Source organism: Chroicocephalus ridibundus, chromosome 1 (assembly GCF_963924245.1).
Source record: "Chroicocephalus ridibundus chromosome 1, bChrRid1.1, whole genome shotgun sequence".
Taxonomy (NCBI): domain Eukaryota; kingdom Metazoa; phylum Chordata; class Aves; order Charadriiformes; family Laridae; genus Chroicocephalus; species Chroicocephalus ridibundus.
Genome location: NC_086284.1, coordinates 146280615 through 146297100, shown reverse-complemented (window position 1 = coordinate 146297100; position 16486 = coordinate 146280615). Strand labels below are relative to the sequence as shown.

General features: G+C 43.9%; 1 long non-coding RNA gene across 1 annotated transcript; it reads left to right on the top strand.

Moving 5' to 3' along the window:
- The first annotated feature begins 1380 nt into the window (after positions 1 to 1380).
- LOC134510156 (uncharacterized) lies at positions 1381 to 9391 on the top strand. Its single transcript, XR_010069516.1, has 3 exons — positions 1381 to 1418; positions 5632 to 5707; positions 9157 to 9391. It is a non-coding gene; the product is annotated as an uncharacterized LOC134510156 (long non-coding RNA).
- Positions 9392 to 16486: the final 7095 nt, after the last annotated feature.

Here is a 16486-nt window from a genome sequence, read left to right as displayed (position 1 = left end):
CTGATAAAAAATACAAGTGTAAATGTCAAGCCATGCAAGTGATGACCTCTGACTTCTTTCAAAATGCCGTGATGCTTTTAAAAGAGCACTAGGAGAATAGGCTGAATGACTAACGGGTAGATTGTGCCCTCTGGAAAATCCCAAGATGGTGTTGAAATTGCTGAGCTTCCCCAAAGGCAGGATGAGTTGTACTGAACAGAGATGCTGGGATCTGAGTAACAACAGCTCTGCCTCCCTCCAACACCACAACAGGCTCCTTCCCCACATCTGGTGCTCAGGGGAGGAAAGGAACGAAGAGAAATCATCTTCTTCAGCGTTTTCCCCCTTGAAACCTGCGCTGATTTTGAAGTGCATGTTCCTGTTTTCCCTTCTTTTCCTCTCCACCTCCTGTTCCCAAGGGCATAGGTGTTAGCACAGGGGCAGCTGCTGAAAATCACACTGCCTTGAGCTAGGAAAACATTTTGGGGTGGGAGGGTCAGAATCCATAATCCCTCTGCCGCCACCCAGCCTCAGAGACTACCGCACTTATTTCAGACCCTCTCTTTGGGAGGCAGCAACTGGTCCGCCGATAAGGCTTATGAATGAACACAATTCTGTGTGCATTCCTGTGCTTCGTAGTCTTGCGGCTCACGCTGTCTCATTTTACCGCTGTGTGAAGGGGCAGAAGGTGGTCCTAAGTGAGGCCGGAGATGGTACCGCACGCACGTCAAGGACCACCTGGTACAAGTATCGCGAATCAGATACGGTTTCTCAATACAAATATATATATATATTGCACCTATACGTATACTATAGATAGGTATATATCTCTTCCTCTGTCAAGGTGTTTAAGGTTTTATGGAACAACTCAACAAGAATAACATTAAAATATGCTACAATTCAGGCTATTAGGTAGGCTGACTGTGACATTTCCACTCCTGCAGATTTTCAACCAGAAGAAACCTTGCTGAGGATTGCAAGACAGGCTGTCCAGTGGCATTCTTAGCATGCCTCACCCCCCCACAACTGAGACAGGCACCTCAAATGAGGAACCCCCTGGTCATTTGTTTCCAAACTGGCTTAGGGTCTCTCTCTGCCCTAAGCAACAGTGACGGGGGTGCAGCCAAGTTGGGGGAGACTCTATCACACCCTGCAGACATTACTTAATACTTACTTGCTTTCTGGAAGCTCCTACAGGTTAAGTCTTCCTGATGCCAGGAATTTGGAGTTGAACATCAACATGGCAATAACCACGTACTCTCAATCCCTGTGGTTAACTCGGACAGATTTGTTGTTGGTTGCTAAAGGCAACTAGTTCTGATTGATGGTTTCCATGAACTTTCCAGCAGCAGGGTGGGGCCTGGGCTATCATGTTTCCAGGGCTCTGCAGGCAGGGAGAGGCAGTAGGAGAAAAAGAGGGAAACTGGAAGACCATAAAGGTACGTGCCCTAATCTCGTAACTGCAGTAGCACAAGGGTGGCAAAGACTCTATGAGGGAGTTTGTGTGTGATATGGGTTGCACTCTGTACAAAATAAAGTAAAACAAAACAAAAGTTTGTAAAGCTCTTTCTAATCTATGAATATTAAACCCCTGCTCTTTTCACTTTCTCATACTAAAGGCACCCTGGTAAGACAAATCTCTTTTTAAATATTTATCAGAAAAAAAGCAAAACAGTACGAAAGAGATTTGCACAAAACTTGTTTATCAGTCCTAGGCGTGTGAGCCTATCTATCAGCCCTTCCGTGACTCTTGGCGTAGTTTTCTCTGTCTAGCTCATACACTTCAGATGATATGAAAGGATTTCAATGTGCACTTGAATCATTTTTATCCAGATTTATTCTACCGGCATTTTTCTTTAACGTGCTTATTTGTCTCTTTTAAGGTCTGCTTTACATTACATAGTCTCTTTGTATTCCGTGGAGATGAAAAGCACATGCGTTTCCACTCCTCCTTCATTATAATGCTACTTTTTGAAGAAAAGCATCTCATGTGTTCTAAAAAAATGCTGTTATTACGAAGTTTTAAAAAACCTGTTGATGACTCATTGGGAAATAGTGAACAATATAATTTTCCCAGCTTTTCTTTACTCCCATTCAATCTTAGATCTTTCTGCCAAAAGGGTGCAAACCACTTCTTGTAGGTGGGGCTGGCAGCTCTATTGTTAAGATTGCTTAAGTACGTTTACCAAACATTAGATATTTTAGCTAAAATTTCCACACAGAATATTTATCTAAACCTGAATTACATGGAAAACTCTTAGCCAGAAGTTTCTCTTATCTCTAAAACCAGGGCTAGGGATATTTTGCAGTGTCAGAATATTCTGGTAATCTTTCTCAGAGAGGCATTAATGCCCTTACCCTTTGAAAAAGGAACATGAAATTTGCCTTTGTGAAAGCCTGCCCCAATTTAACCACATTACGAGGCTTTGAAAAACTGCAGGCACCAGCTGACCAGATCCAGAGACCGCATCTCTCTGGCCAACTGAGCTTGTCCAGGGGCTGCGGGCTAAAAGAATGCGGAGGTCCGTGCCCGGCTCCTTCTCCTGGCCAGGTTGTATCTCCATGTGTCAGTTTTCATTCTTATCAGGCCCCTTTGTGGGCTCCCCTAACTCAGCTCACTAATCCCACAGAAAGTGGCTGGATTAGTTTTCTGCCAGTGATCAGAGGTAGGTCTGAGGGATACAAGCACCAGTGAAAAATAAAAGGTGGCAGCAGGCCCTCCACAAGAGGAGGCAGGGAGACCTCACACTTGCTGGCAGTGAGCTGTTAGATCAGCACACCTGTGCTTGTAAAATTGAGCCTCAATAAAGCTTCACAGCTTGATTTTCTAAAAATTTGGTAAAACCCATCTGCATTGGCATCCTAGGGGCAAGCAGAACTTTTGCTTTAGTTGCAGTTCTGTCTCCTCTAGCCTGTGGATTGAGGTACCAAAGCAAAAAGCAGGCACTCCTTCCCTCCTGCTCTCCCAGAATTTCCCTCCTTCTGAACATACGCCATGAAGAAGAAAGCTACCAGAACTGTACGTGTGAGAAGTAAGATGGACAACCAGAGAAGGAGATTAGGCTATGAGACAATACCTGAGGCCAGAGACTTGAGGTTTACAGAGGTTGGACTGGGTGCCTGGAGTAGCAAGAGGGGACCGGTGCATGACACAGCGGTCAAGACATGGGACCGGCATCTGGCTGTCAAAGAGACTGAGAGTTGGGGAGAAAAAAAGATGCTGAGACCAGATGAGAACTCAAGAAAAGGTCAATAGGGATGAATGTTGTTGTCCTGGGGAGGGGGGGCTGTGCCAGCACTGACTATGCGGAGGAGAAAGATGGCTAGCTGAGTGAGGAGAACTGCAGTGGGGAAGAGACAGGACTAGTGTATGCATGTACTGCACACACTATTTCCATTGCCATTCCTGCAGGCGTACCAAACCTACCTTAAATTTAACTGCTAATTGTAGCTGTGGCCCCTGGGAACTCAGCATGGTTTGCAAAACCCACCCAAGATGGAGGGTGAATGCATAGGCAGCACTTTTCTGAGTAGCATCCCAAGAATGAAAAGGAGAGGCAGGAAAGACCATGCTTCAAAGAGACAGGCAGAAGACTGTGCCCACTGCAGCATATCCCTGTCTGGAGCCTGGAGAGGACATCAGGAGTCCACTGGTTTTCTGTTGCCAGCAAATACCTGAAAAACCTAGCTCCACAGTGTGTCATGCCTCTCCAGTGGCAAGTTCATAGCCATTCATGGCATTCCATAAAGCCCAAATAGAAGAAAAGCTTGAGCTGAAGAGAGGGTCCCCTCCTTCTGCTGGTCACTGTGGACAGCCACATGACACTCTGTTAACAAGGCTTGGAGGGTCAGGGGAAATGCTAATCCAGTGTAAAAACAGGTACTTGAAATTCAGAAAGCTCCAGTTCTCAATATATATAATCCTACTTCATGTTCTTTATGCATATCACAAGGTTCGGTAGAGTAATAGCTTTTTATTTCTGTCCTTGTGACCCTTAGTACACAGAGAATGGGTGTGCAATAGGGACCAGTTTGGTCAGGTTTATTTAATGAGGCCATTGCTTTTCTACAGAAAAAAAAAAAGTACAAGGTCATGGAAGTAAAGACGTGTTCAGGGTGGCTGTGAACAAGGGACCAGATAAAAGTTTCAGTGACCGTGTAGCTTTGGCCTTTCCTAGCACTTAAGAAATTGTCTTCTCAGAGTAAAAATGATCTTTTAATGGTTTGCTTAATGTTTATGCTCAGTCACACTATTATTCCATACTGCCACATAACCAATTCCCAAAGGTTTAAAAGCAAATTTGACCTCGAAACTGCCATGTTGGCTGCAAGTTCTCAAGATTTTCCTTAATTTACCGGCCATGAAAGGCTATTTGAACTAAGCCATGGGACTAACCACTGAAACAAATGAACAGATGAAGTAAGTGCTCATACGACCCGTTCCAGCAGTTCTGCTTACATTGCTACATTTCAGCTGTGAACACCTCAGCATGGCTGTAGACTAGGTTAATTCAATCGCTTTAAAAACTGACCAAATTGGTACAAATCAAAGGGCAGACCTCATCTGAGGAAGTTAAGCTACCAAGCATTTTCTAAGAAGTAGCAACTTTGAATTCTTCCTCATTTGAAGTTGGTTTTAATCTGCAATTCAGAATTGAAAGTCTATGCTTCATATTATTAACGTTCTCAGATATTTAGCCTCGGAGAAGTCTGTTTTTCCAAACTGCAACAAGTAACAATTTCTTTCCAATGCCAATATGTAGGCTTGTCTTTCTGCCCACCAAAGCAGACAATGAACACTGCAGCCTCTCCAATCAATAATGCCCTCAGTTAAGGCTTTATTTAGAGGAACTGAACCAAACAAAACAGAGCAACCCAAACCATTAGACAGACAGCCAGGTCAGGCTCTTTAGGTCAGGCACTACCAATCTTTGGTGATTTTGGGGCTGAGAGAGAAAGCTGACCCAATACGCAGAAGAACTTGAGTACTTTTGAGCACTCCCTTCAGGCTGGATGCAGTTAAATTAAACACCTAAACAATACCCCTCACTTGTTTCCCAACCCCTCTGTGCCACTCTGTTCCAGAGAGAGCCTTGCTGCTTTTCCAAGTCCCTAAAACCCTGTTACTGTCCAAGTATCAGGTGTTACTGCTGTGTGTAGGGTTGGTGACAGTAGCCCTGATGTGGGCAAGCTGTCCACGATGGAGTGACAACTCTTGACCTGTGATCTTCAGTTCCCGTTGTATCCACTTGGTATATATTGCAATTTTGAAGAGATTTTTGTGGCGTTCTGTGTCTTTGCATCAAACAGATCATCATCACTTTCATACGCTGATCTTTACAGTTCTACGAAGACTATTTCTCTTACAACCATACCAAGCACAGATTTTTCACTCCAAAGCCCCTCAGTCGTTGGCTCCCATTACCTGTCAGGCCTCACCAAGGCTAACGCCTGGACTGCCTCCCTTCATCACACAGCTCACTGAATCCTTCCTTCGCATTTTTCTCAGCAGCCCACTGACTGCTCAGTGCGCCATCCTAAGCCTTTTTTGTGTTGCGCTTTATTAGCTAATATATCATGCTGTAGCTATAATATGCAAAGTAGCATTTCACTGCATAATTTCAACACTGGACGCATTCATCTTTTCCCCAGTCACGTCTCAGAAAGCTCCTCTGAATGGCTGATTAGTGAGTCGAGAAGTTTATTAGAAGACAAACAGCATACAAAGGTAAAAGCTATAAACACAAAGCAAATCGCTTGTGGCCATTGTTCTTCCTGGTACCAAGAGTAATACAACCTTTAAAGCTGTGTTTGATGGCCTGTTCCTGGTTCTGTCTTGGCCTCCTCAGGTTGTCATTCTTGCAGGCTTTAACAGGGAGTAGAGATGAGTTCAAATTTGCTAGAACAGAGTTTGTCGCAGAAGCAAGCATGGATCTGGATCTGAAGTTTGCCTATGTCGCTATATAATTGTATAAAGTTACATTTTGATGGTCCGGGCCAGACCGCTTCCCCAGGTTTTCTAAGGTACTCAGCAGGAAACAAGTGGGGGGAGTGGGCCAACCACCCCAACCCATCCATATTTCTATATGAAAATATGTTTTTAATATTGGGCTTATAATGCGTAGAGGACCAACATAAGGCATGTAATATCAGGAAAAAGTCAGGAATACATCATTACCAACATCAAACATTCAAAAAATGCAAGCTAGAGGTCAAAACATTGTGAAATTGGCCTTCAAATAAAAATTTTAAATACTAAACAGTTAAAGTTGATGGTTTTCATCTTTTTCTGAACACAAGGACTACATCCTGCCTTTTGTGTAATGTTTGAATGATGCCGGGACCAAAGGCTCTAGAGAAAATGGTAAATATTTTGAGATATATCCAAATTAGAGTTTTTAACCTGCAATCTATGTGCTCAAAGAGTGTATTTAAGGGGTCTGCAGAGGGTAACTAAGAAAAGCAAACCTATTTTCTGCAGTATTAAATCACAATACAGGAACTGACACTTCCACTGGGGGGGGAGGGAAAGTTTTAAGGTGCTGCAAATAATAAAAGGTTGAAAAACTTGTTTCTGGCAATTCTAACTCGAGCTTTCAATTATTTAAGTGATGTGAGGGCCCCAGTTCTACTGAAGTTAACCAGGATTTGTTCTAAATCCCACAGGTACTTCGGAAAGTTCAAACCAGAGTTTCTGGATGAGTGGTTCCAACTGCGTACAATGTGCAGAGCTCTAAACTTCTAAACGTGTTTTTTTTTTTTTTTTTGTTCCAGGGAAGGTGTAAATTCCTGCATATGGAATTTAAGCGTATGCATAGCAAGCTAGCATTTTTTGATTACCTTCTGCAGACCCCTTCCTGATAGTTCACGAGCCTTGGCATTTCCAATTATACAGACTGCCTGAGCTTTTAGTGACTTGCTCCTGTCCTTCAGCTAATATTTCTGGAAGGGATTTCAGTGATCTTTTTTGGCTTGGGAGTAGTTAGTTAAACTGTCAACAAAATGATGAATGGCATCTGCACCCATGTGTTACCACAAAGATGCCTTGCAGACATTTCCTCAGATTTTAAGGCATCTGGCTAGGACTTTCTTACGTCACCAAATACAATAGAAGAATAGTAATGATTAGCAGTTGTATAACAGTATACTTCTCCAAGGCCTTTTTTGCTTGGATGTTTATAAAGCTCTGCTGGAAGAAAAACAATAATTCACAGATGGGAAAACTAGGGAAGAGGTGAAGTTGAAGTTCCTTTTTTAAGCCACGAATCCATTTCCAGTCGGAGCCCAAAACACAATTCGGATTCTGTGCTCAGATCAAAACTTCACAATGAAGGCAATTTTTTTTTTAGAAATTAGGAGAAGAGATTTTAGTTTCAAAGCCCCGAAGATTTCTTGACAGTAACACTGAAAAAAACCCATTCAGTTCCTCTGAAAGCTATCTTACAATTCAGAAACTATGAGTATTAATTTTCCCGTGTGTCTTTCTCACATTAAAAGTTGCTAACTACCAGAAGGTGAGCATGGGAAACAATTAGGCTCATCCTTAAAAAACAAACCTGTGCAAAAGGAAAGCAAGCAATTCCTGAATATAAATGATTTCTTGGTGTTCTTTTTCATCTCCTCTGCCTGAGGCCAAATCACTCCTTTCAAGGAAACATCCACAGGAAGGGCAAGGTTGCTCATGCTCTGAGTCAGGGTCTGTCGCTGGGTTGCTGCTGGCTAGCTGCCCAAATCCTGCCTCCCTGCTCCTCCCGCTCCTGGGCAGGGCAGGAGGAGGCTGTGTGTTACTCATGGTATGGGATGATGGAACCTAGAGTAACGTCTTGCGGCAAAGTATCTTTGCTCTGGCGTCTGGGACGTGCCTTTCCCGCTCCATGGCATTCCAGCTCTCAGCGATGGCGCCCTGTGAGTTAGGGAAATGCAGGTAACGTCGGAGCTTCCCAGGCCCTCGGAGGGGTTAAAAACAGAGAACGTTTGGGGAAAAGGTGGCTGTTAGGAGCCAAAGATCTGGAAATGATTTGTGGTCTCAGAAACAGTGGACATCAGGTAGGGCACTTACTGCTGAACTTTGAGGGTGTTGCTTTTAAATTCTTAGGACTGACTTAGAATTGCAATAATTAACAAAATCACTTCAGCATAAAGCATGTTTTCTTCATATTCTTTATCTCAGCTCTCTCCTTCTAGCCTAATTTGGCATTCACGTATGGGAAATCATTGTACGGCTCACCCAGACGTAAGAGAGATTCAGCCTTCGTAATGATACCCTCCCCGCCAGGCTCCGGCTCCCAGCCCCAGCCCCAGAGCAAGACACTGGCAGGAGCTTCCCCCCTTACACAATCTTGCTGACACAGAGGCCAGGTTCAAGCCGAGACCAGCTTCCAGGGCCTCTCACACTGCTGTCTCATATCACCAGCCTTTGCTCTTTCCTCCTCACTCCCAGCTGTAGGTTTTCCACCATGGTTGCCTCTATCCAGGTCTTTCCCACATTGCTGCGGCAACCTCTGCAGCTCAGCATTGATTCCAACAGAGATTTTTTTTCCCCCCTCCCCTTTCTGCTTAACAGCTCTACTTTGAGAGTTTCTCAGCCAAAGCAGTGGACCTGCAGGGATGATCCCAGTGCACTGAGTGAGGCTGAAGGACCAGCTTTCCTCCAGCTCACATCTGTCACCTTGCCTTTTTGCTGACACTGCTGCTTTCCGGCGTGTTGTTCCTCCAGTGCTTCTTGCACTGAAGCAAGTTATTAACCTCAGTGGCTCGTCCTCTCACTGATGGACTGTGTGTAGCCTTCAGGTTTGACTTCTGACGTTTTCTTTGCTGATGTCACACGGGCTAGAAACACAGCCACCCTCCCTCCACCACAGCCACCGTGATCTGGGCACCTCCATATTCCCATGGGGTCATTTTAACAGCAAACATCTACCAAGAGATAATTTAGCAAAGGGTTGTTCACTTTGCAAGCCTCCTTCAGATTTTCTGACAGGCTAGTTACTTGATGGGGCATCCACACTGGCTTTTTGCACCTTGTCATTGTGAAAGCTCTTTGGTACAGGAGCTTTTTATTTGCACATGGCTGGACAGTATTTGGTGCACGCTAAGTGAAGTTAGCGGCCGCTTCTGTGATGTGCTACAATGCTACCCAGTAAATGAGGTTTGGTGCGTTTCCTTTTTTCTGCGTAGGCTCCACTGCTGCGTGTCTCTCCATGCTACCTTCCCAAACGATTACTGCCGCCACACTGCACCCCTTTTCCTTGGAACAGGCAGCTCCATTAATGCAGCTGTCTCACCGTATGCTGTTATCGGCTCGACTCATCACAGCAAGACCTCTAAAGCCTCCCTGGAATTTCTGGCAGATATTATCTCTTCCTAGATATAATACATTACCTTTTAATAAATTAGCATGTGCCTAACTTTAATGACCCAGGAAAATGTAATCTTTGAATTGATGATATCCTTTTAAAAGAATTTAACCAAATATATGTCTTATGTAAATCGCACAGTGTATTATAGTTATATCCACCTTGAAATGACTGAACGGTCTGCCTCCAGCTTATAGGAGATTTAAGTTTTTTAAAGATACAGCATAGAGAACAACAGTTCCAACCTTCCCTTTTCATTGCTTCATACACTGTAAGGAGCATCTGGGTTTACATCCCCTCTCTGGGCTATTTTGCTACTACATAGTTAAAAAAGGTGATTTTGGAGTTATGCATTGTAAATTCACTTAGCAATTCTTACTGCTGTACGAACAGCACTGCCCATTTAAGGGCCATAAAAGTGCCCTCAGCCACAGCACGAGACGATGTGAGTCCCGCTTCTGGTACCGTTTGGCCCTGAGTGTGTTACGGGTTGCAAGAAACTCCTAGCAGATCCCATGCCGTGTACCAATGTAAACTTGTCAGCCAGTAACTGGTATAATGGTGTTTGAGGAACATACCATTCATTTGTTAGTTCTGTTTAGTTTGCTGGAGTCTATGAAGGAGTTTAATTTTCCATACCCTCCAATAAAAGGGACCGCAGGGAGGAGAAATCATGAGTAAGCAGAACCATAAATATATTACAGATGTGTGGAGTTTTCTTTGGGGACTCTAGTCAGAAATCATTTGGCCGGAGCTGTCTGACGCTCGCACTGGTTTCCTGTGTCATAGCTGTTACACAGAGGGAAGTCTCTGTTATGTGGAGGTAAGGTCACAAAGGCACAAGGCAGATACGAAGGGTACCTGGTTGTACCAGCAGACTTTGCCAGTATCAGAGGAAAACAGGTATTTTCTCAGAACAGCTTTGAAAGCTAATGCTGGTCTGGGGGATTTCTGTGTCTACACAAATTAGGAAGATGGAAACATATAAATCCACTCAGCAGAAAGCATGGGCTTTTGCTGACACTCTAGGAATTTTCGTGATGCTGAGTGAAAAACATTTCCTTGACATCCCAGATGACGCCTTCTATTAGCCTGCCATGTAACCAAACATAACATCGGATGTTTGAGCTCTGTTTCAGAGTTGCTCCTGCCAAACCTCAAAGAAAGAGCAGAGAAGGTGAAATTGGCCCCCTCGTTTCCTGAAGACCACAACACACTGTCTTAGCCCTCAGATAACAAGGTCTCCCAAGTGTCACACGTTGAACATGGGACTCGCAGAACAGGCCACTACTTCACATTCCTCAGCCCCTTGGCTTCTCTCTCGCACGCATTTACACCATAGGTCCCTGGCCTCTTTTCTTCTTTGGGACCATGCCAGGCATAGCTGTTTGTCCTGATGTATGATCCCCTGGCAGGCTGTACCTGGTCCAAGGGGCCAGGAATCAGGGGAATACCTGGGGCAATGAACTGCAGGACACCTACCAAGGCTTCACAGGGGCAACAGCCCTGCTCCGAGGCGTGCTTCTCCTTGGCTGTAGTCTATCTGTGCAGGCATCTCCCAGGGAATGATCAATAGCAGCACTCTTTCACCCACTTGGAAAGCAAACACTGACTGTGAGAAAACAAATTAAAAAGGAATATGGGCTCAGATATGCAACCTGCCCTCTTTGTCGATGGAGGCCCACAGTGCCACACCATAAAACGAGGCTCTTCTGAGAGCTCTTTACACTCCATTCTTTTCCATGGAAGACGTGCCACGCTAATCCTGAGGATGCTGGGTCTTGTGGGTGTCTACAAATTGCTTGTGCAGAGGGGAAAAAACCTAATATAAACCCCAAAAGAACAAAAAAAAATCAAAACCATCCCAGATGTTTCATTGTAACATTTCTGAAATAAAGCATTGATTTTTCAAAGCAATATTTGGTTTTGTAATTTTTTTCAAGGTTATTATTCCTTTGAAGTTTGCAAACACTTAATACTGGAAGAGAGAAAAACACCCCTCATTTGTCCCAAAATCATTTAGAACCTTGTTTTCATGTTGAGCCTCTTTGGCACGGCTTGTGAAAGATGAAATATTCACACAGTGCTAGGCCTAAATAGGTGTATGACTTTGCCAAATTTTCCCCAAAAGTTTGGTGTGAAACAGGGATGGGAACATTGTTTTAGAAAGAGTGCCTTTGGATGAAAAAAAAGAAAAGAAAAAAAAAGCCCTCAGAAGACAAAAGCAGTTTCACAGCAGGGCATAACTGGCAAATAACAAATAGGATCATCTCCATAACCCTCTCCCTATTAAGAAACAAAACTCAGTCTAAGCCAAATTTCCTTACAGTCGGCCTGCCTCTCTCTGTGTGTTTCAAGTAACGAGGCCCTATTATTGCTATTATTGCTTTCTCTCACTTTACAGCCTGCAGGAACTATTCTTTCTTGCCCAAAGTGCCTCTGATTTCAACGCCAGCCTTTGTAAGGGAAGCTGAGACAGAGCAGACCCCCAGCTGCCTATACACAGAAGCAGCTAAGAAGGTATTGATTAACGGGGAAGACTTCGGGGGTGTTTGTCAGAAAATATCTATTAGTCAATCTAAAAATGTATGTTTCAACACAAGTTCTGTCAGCGCTCCTCAGGCGTGGCACGCTTAAAGTCAGAGAACCCCCCAGAGAGTGAGAAGGCGAACGGTGGGGATTCGGAGCAAGGTTGAGCTGTCCTCGCTCAAAGCGCAGAAGCAAAATAGGGCATCGGCCTCTTGATGCCCCTCTCAGTGCTGAGAGCCAGCCCGCTTGCTTGGGCAGGGAGATGTAGGTAGGTGAGAGGGAACTAACTGCACCCCTGCGGACAGATGAGAGGCGGGGTCAGAAAGACCCGGGCTGGCATTCCTGCTCTGAAACAAAAAGAGCAAGGAGTTTTAATCTGCCTTCCTCGTGTCCTTTCCAGAGGAATGGGGATGCTCGCCCCAGTATGCACAGGTTATACGTTTCACTAGACTGTAGGAGAAGAAATTTGTTGAGATTTCTAAAATACTCACTGGACCGCGTGGAAAACTGTTTCCCACCTGCATCTAGGCAAGAGCCTCTTTTGAATAGGGAGATCTGCAGGGCGTCTCAGAGAGATGCCTGCATCAGCTGTTTTATCTAAGTGCAAAGGGCTTATCATTACTTTACAAGCAGTGTTTGTACAGCACAGATAAACAGAATGATTATTTTATAGCAGCTCGACTCTTCCTTTGTTTCTGTCTTTGGTTGAAAGGCCAGATAATTAGTTGAGAAACCCTTTTTTGCTACAATACCTAAAAAAAAAAGTCAATGTTATTCAAGACCTTCTGGTTTTCAACCTTCCTTAATATTACAATCCTTATAACTCTGCGGTCTGTGAGTACAGCTCATAAAAAAAACCCAAACAAAACAAAACAAAACAAAACAAATTAAAAGTGACCAAGAACAAAAGATCATTCCATCTTTTTATTTAGGCATGACACAAACTGAGTGACATGAAAAAGCAAACAAACAGCAGAAAAAGTCATGGACAGGTCAGAAAAACAGAGTTAAGAGGTTACTTGCTATTGCTTGAAAGAATAAAAACTGGCCTAAATCAATTTAGTGTGTGTTTACTGCTTTCCTGCTTGGCACATTGTTTGCCGTTACTTACTGACCGGACCCTTGAAAGCAGCTTGGAGCTGTGATTTTACTACAGCAGTGGAGAAGAATACAGCCAGTCTTGATCCAGCTAGTGTCAGAAGGCTGCGCTTGTGCTACTTAACACTTACATTTCAATAGGAAGTTTTAGTGCACAAATAAAATGATGTCTTTATGTTAGAAAGTTCTACTCTGAATTTCTGCCGTGTCACATAACAGGTTCCTTTTACAGCTGAGTTCTTTAGAAAAACATCAGGAATTTAACAAAACTATTTTGCTGGGGTTTGACCACCTACACTTTGTACTATTTTTTTTCCTGCCGTTTAGCATTACGGGTCTTTTTTCTGCGTTTACACCCCTTCCGCTCTCCCCTGAGGAACTGTGCTAGTGGGCTGTCTGACATAAAAGATATAATAAAAAAAAAGGTACATCAATAATCAGATTTCAAGGAAATTCACTTATATAGCAGACTACCAGGCAAATGTAGATACTTAAAAAACCAAACAAACAGAGCCATTCTCTCTAAAGCCATTATTTTCTCTCTTCCTCTGCTTCCTCTAATAAGAAATTAAAATCCATCATGTTCAGGACATTGGAGTATTCATCATTCTGTTCACTGGAGGGTTGTTCTTCAGGCTATAAGGAGCGGTGGGGAAAAAAAATTGAAACCAGTGCTCATTTTCACTTGGTATAGAAAATTACAGACCAGATCCTCATTTAATATGAATTACTACAGGTCTTTTTGAAGCAATGCTGAGAATATGGCCCTAGACACAAAATTAAATTAAGCCTCCTCCAGGCATTATAGTTAGGTGCAGAAACATTTTTTGTAGTTATATTTTCACATGCGAGCACGATACTTTTCGCTTGGAAAAAAAAAAAAAATTATTGTAGATCTGACCTCTCTTGCTCTGTGGTAGATTTATAGTCAGGAGAAGGTGCCGCTTGCCTTTAACCACCAGCAGACCGGCTGAGTTCCCTCCTGCCATGACTCTGCTCTTCCTTCTCCTAGGAAATGTCCCAGAGGACCTGCAGAGTCTATGAAGCTCTACCTCTTTCCAACAGAGGTGTACGGTTCTTACCGCAAAGGGACCCTAGGTGGGTGTTTAGATAACCCCTGCCATGACAGAATATAAGAAGCAACAGCTCGCCTTCTGATAGCTCACCAGTCCTTCCCAGTTACAAAATGATGTGGCTTTGCGGAGCCGCAAAAGGGGAACTGGCTGGGCCGGAATGGGCTTGCTATTCAGCAATAGAGCTGCAGTTTTAAATAACTGGTCTAAAATACTTCCTTAGTATAGAAAAAGGTACATTGTGTTCAGCTTATTTCCCAGAAGGGTAAATTAGCTTGCCCTGATCTCAGGTCAGACCTGACCTTATCAGACCACTGTTACAACTATTCTGTTAATGGTTTGGATATCTCTCTACTGTGCTTCAGTCACTCCCATGAGCATATCCATATCCCAGTCTTCAGCTAGCCTGGGTGAGGCTTTCTCCCTTATATCGGGATGCTGGAAAATGCACCTTTCTTATGCTCCCGTGAGACCGAGTGTTGGCTGTGCAGAAAACGGCCTGTGGGAAGAAGTGCCGATCTGCTTCTTCAGAGATATCTCTGTGCAGTCGAGCTTCGTTGGGCGTTGGCCTTCGCTCGTGTCTAGAGCTGTAACTCTGGCTGTGGAGTTACTCTGGTGATGGAGCAGCCCAGTGCTGCCTAGCGCTGAGAGCACATGATTTCAGAGCCTGAAGCTCAGATGACAAACTCTGCTACTGGCTAGCTGAGTGACTTTTAACCACACCAATGGTATTTTCAAACACTGAATCCAAGAGAAACCCAGACCTGTGCCCTCTTCTTACAACCGGCCCGCTCAACTCCTGGGTATAGTTCCCACCCATCCGTAAAACTACCATGAACCCCAAAGCAGCATGAAGGCTTTATTTCATTTATAGACTCCAAGATCATGGGGTCTGCTCAAGTGACAGTTGCTGAAACAGATTTACGCTTTGATATGCCCAGCAGCCCATTTGATCCCTATCAACAGAGCTCTCTACACTCTCCTGGGCCAGGAAACCTCAGTCCAGATGTGGGTTATGTGAAGGTACAACCAGGCAGCTGTGTCGGGCCAGCTGGCCAGCCTGCCTGTGGCATTAGGAGGGAGGGTCCCACTGGAAACCTCCCTGTGGAGCACCTTGGGGAGCCTGCAGGGCAGCACCCTGTCCTGGCACAGCCTCTCCCAGGTTGTGACTCCATATGCTACTGAGTGACTGATCAGATCCATCAGTGCTCCCAGCATGGGGTACCCCAAGGACAAGGAATTACGATGTTGCGCAACAAATTTGCAAGATCTGTGAGTTGAGAGAAAAACAGAAGGCACGAACCAGTAGTGAGAATCTCCCACGTTGATTCACCAGTACACTAGGCACTTCCAATAGATGCAAGAAGCCAAGATACGTGTCCTTAAAAATTTAATCCAGAAAGCCCTAATCCTGTGAGGATGTGCATAGATCTGTAAATACATGTGTGATTGTGGATGGAGACTCACACAGGCACAAAAGACTTTTGAACATTTTTGCCTTAAAAAAAGACACCATGTAAAAGGAGAAGGGACAAGAAAAGCCGCAGGAAGGAAACTTTAATCCCAATAACAACCGCTTTATAATGTACGTATCTGAAACCTTCTCACAAGACTGCCTTTGCTATTCCCTTTGCTCTTTTTCAGTTGTGTCTGAAGTAGACACAAAATGAAACCTCTCAAAAACAAAGTGCTTGATGAGAGGCGACTACAGGTAAAGCCAGGAAAGAGCTTTTCACAGCTCTGCTTTCCAATAACTTACTTGTAAGGCATCGAACTACCCAATTATCCTAAAATACTCATCCAATTTGTTTCTCTGTGGGGAAGCTTGGCACGCTCAGGTCAGAGGGATCAGGAAATTAGTTCTTTGTTGAAAGCACGTATCTTGCCCTCTCATGTTTCCCAACTGACGGACCACAAAAGCAAGGAATGAGACCGAGAAAAAGGCTTTACAAAACAACAGGGAAACTGTTCTCAACAACGAAATTAATCTGCCGAATTCATGTTAAACACAGACCTTGCAAAGCAAAGCACCAATTTTTGCTGCAACAGATTTGCTAGGATGACCTAAAACATCTATTACAAAGCTTTGAAGATCTGTTGTGCAGTGATCATTTTAGTGTTTATTCCCAAGCTTTTCCACAAATCCATGAGAAGTAAAAAACTCTTCTTTTTTTTTCCCGTGCAAACTTCTTAATATGGAAACCTCAGCAGCAATACTTTGTTCTGGTTTTTTTCCTTCTCCATTTTGATGTGTGCTTTTGAAAGCCCTCTAGGCATCTATTTGCATTTTCCAAAAGCCTTGGAAATCTGGCCCTAACTTACTTATGAAAATGGGGCTTAAGCTCGGGAATTACTGAAGTGTTTTTGAAATTTTGCACTCTTTGTATTTTAAAGTATATTAGACTTGATTTTGCTGCTTCAGGGGACAGGTAATTCCCATCATTTTCGATG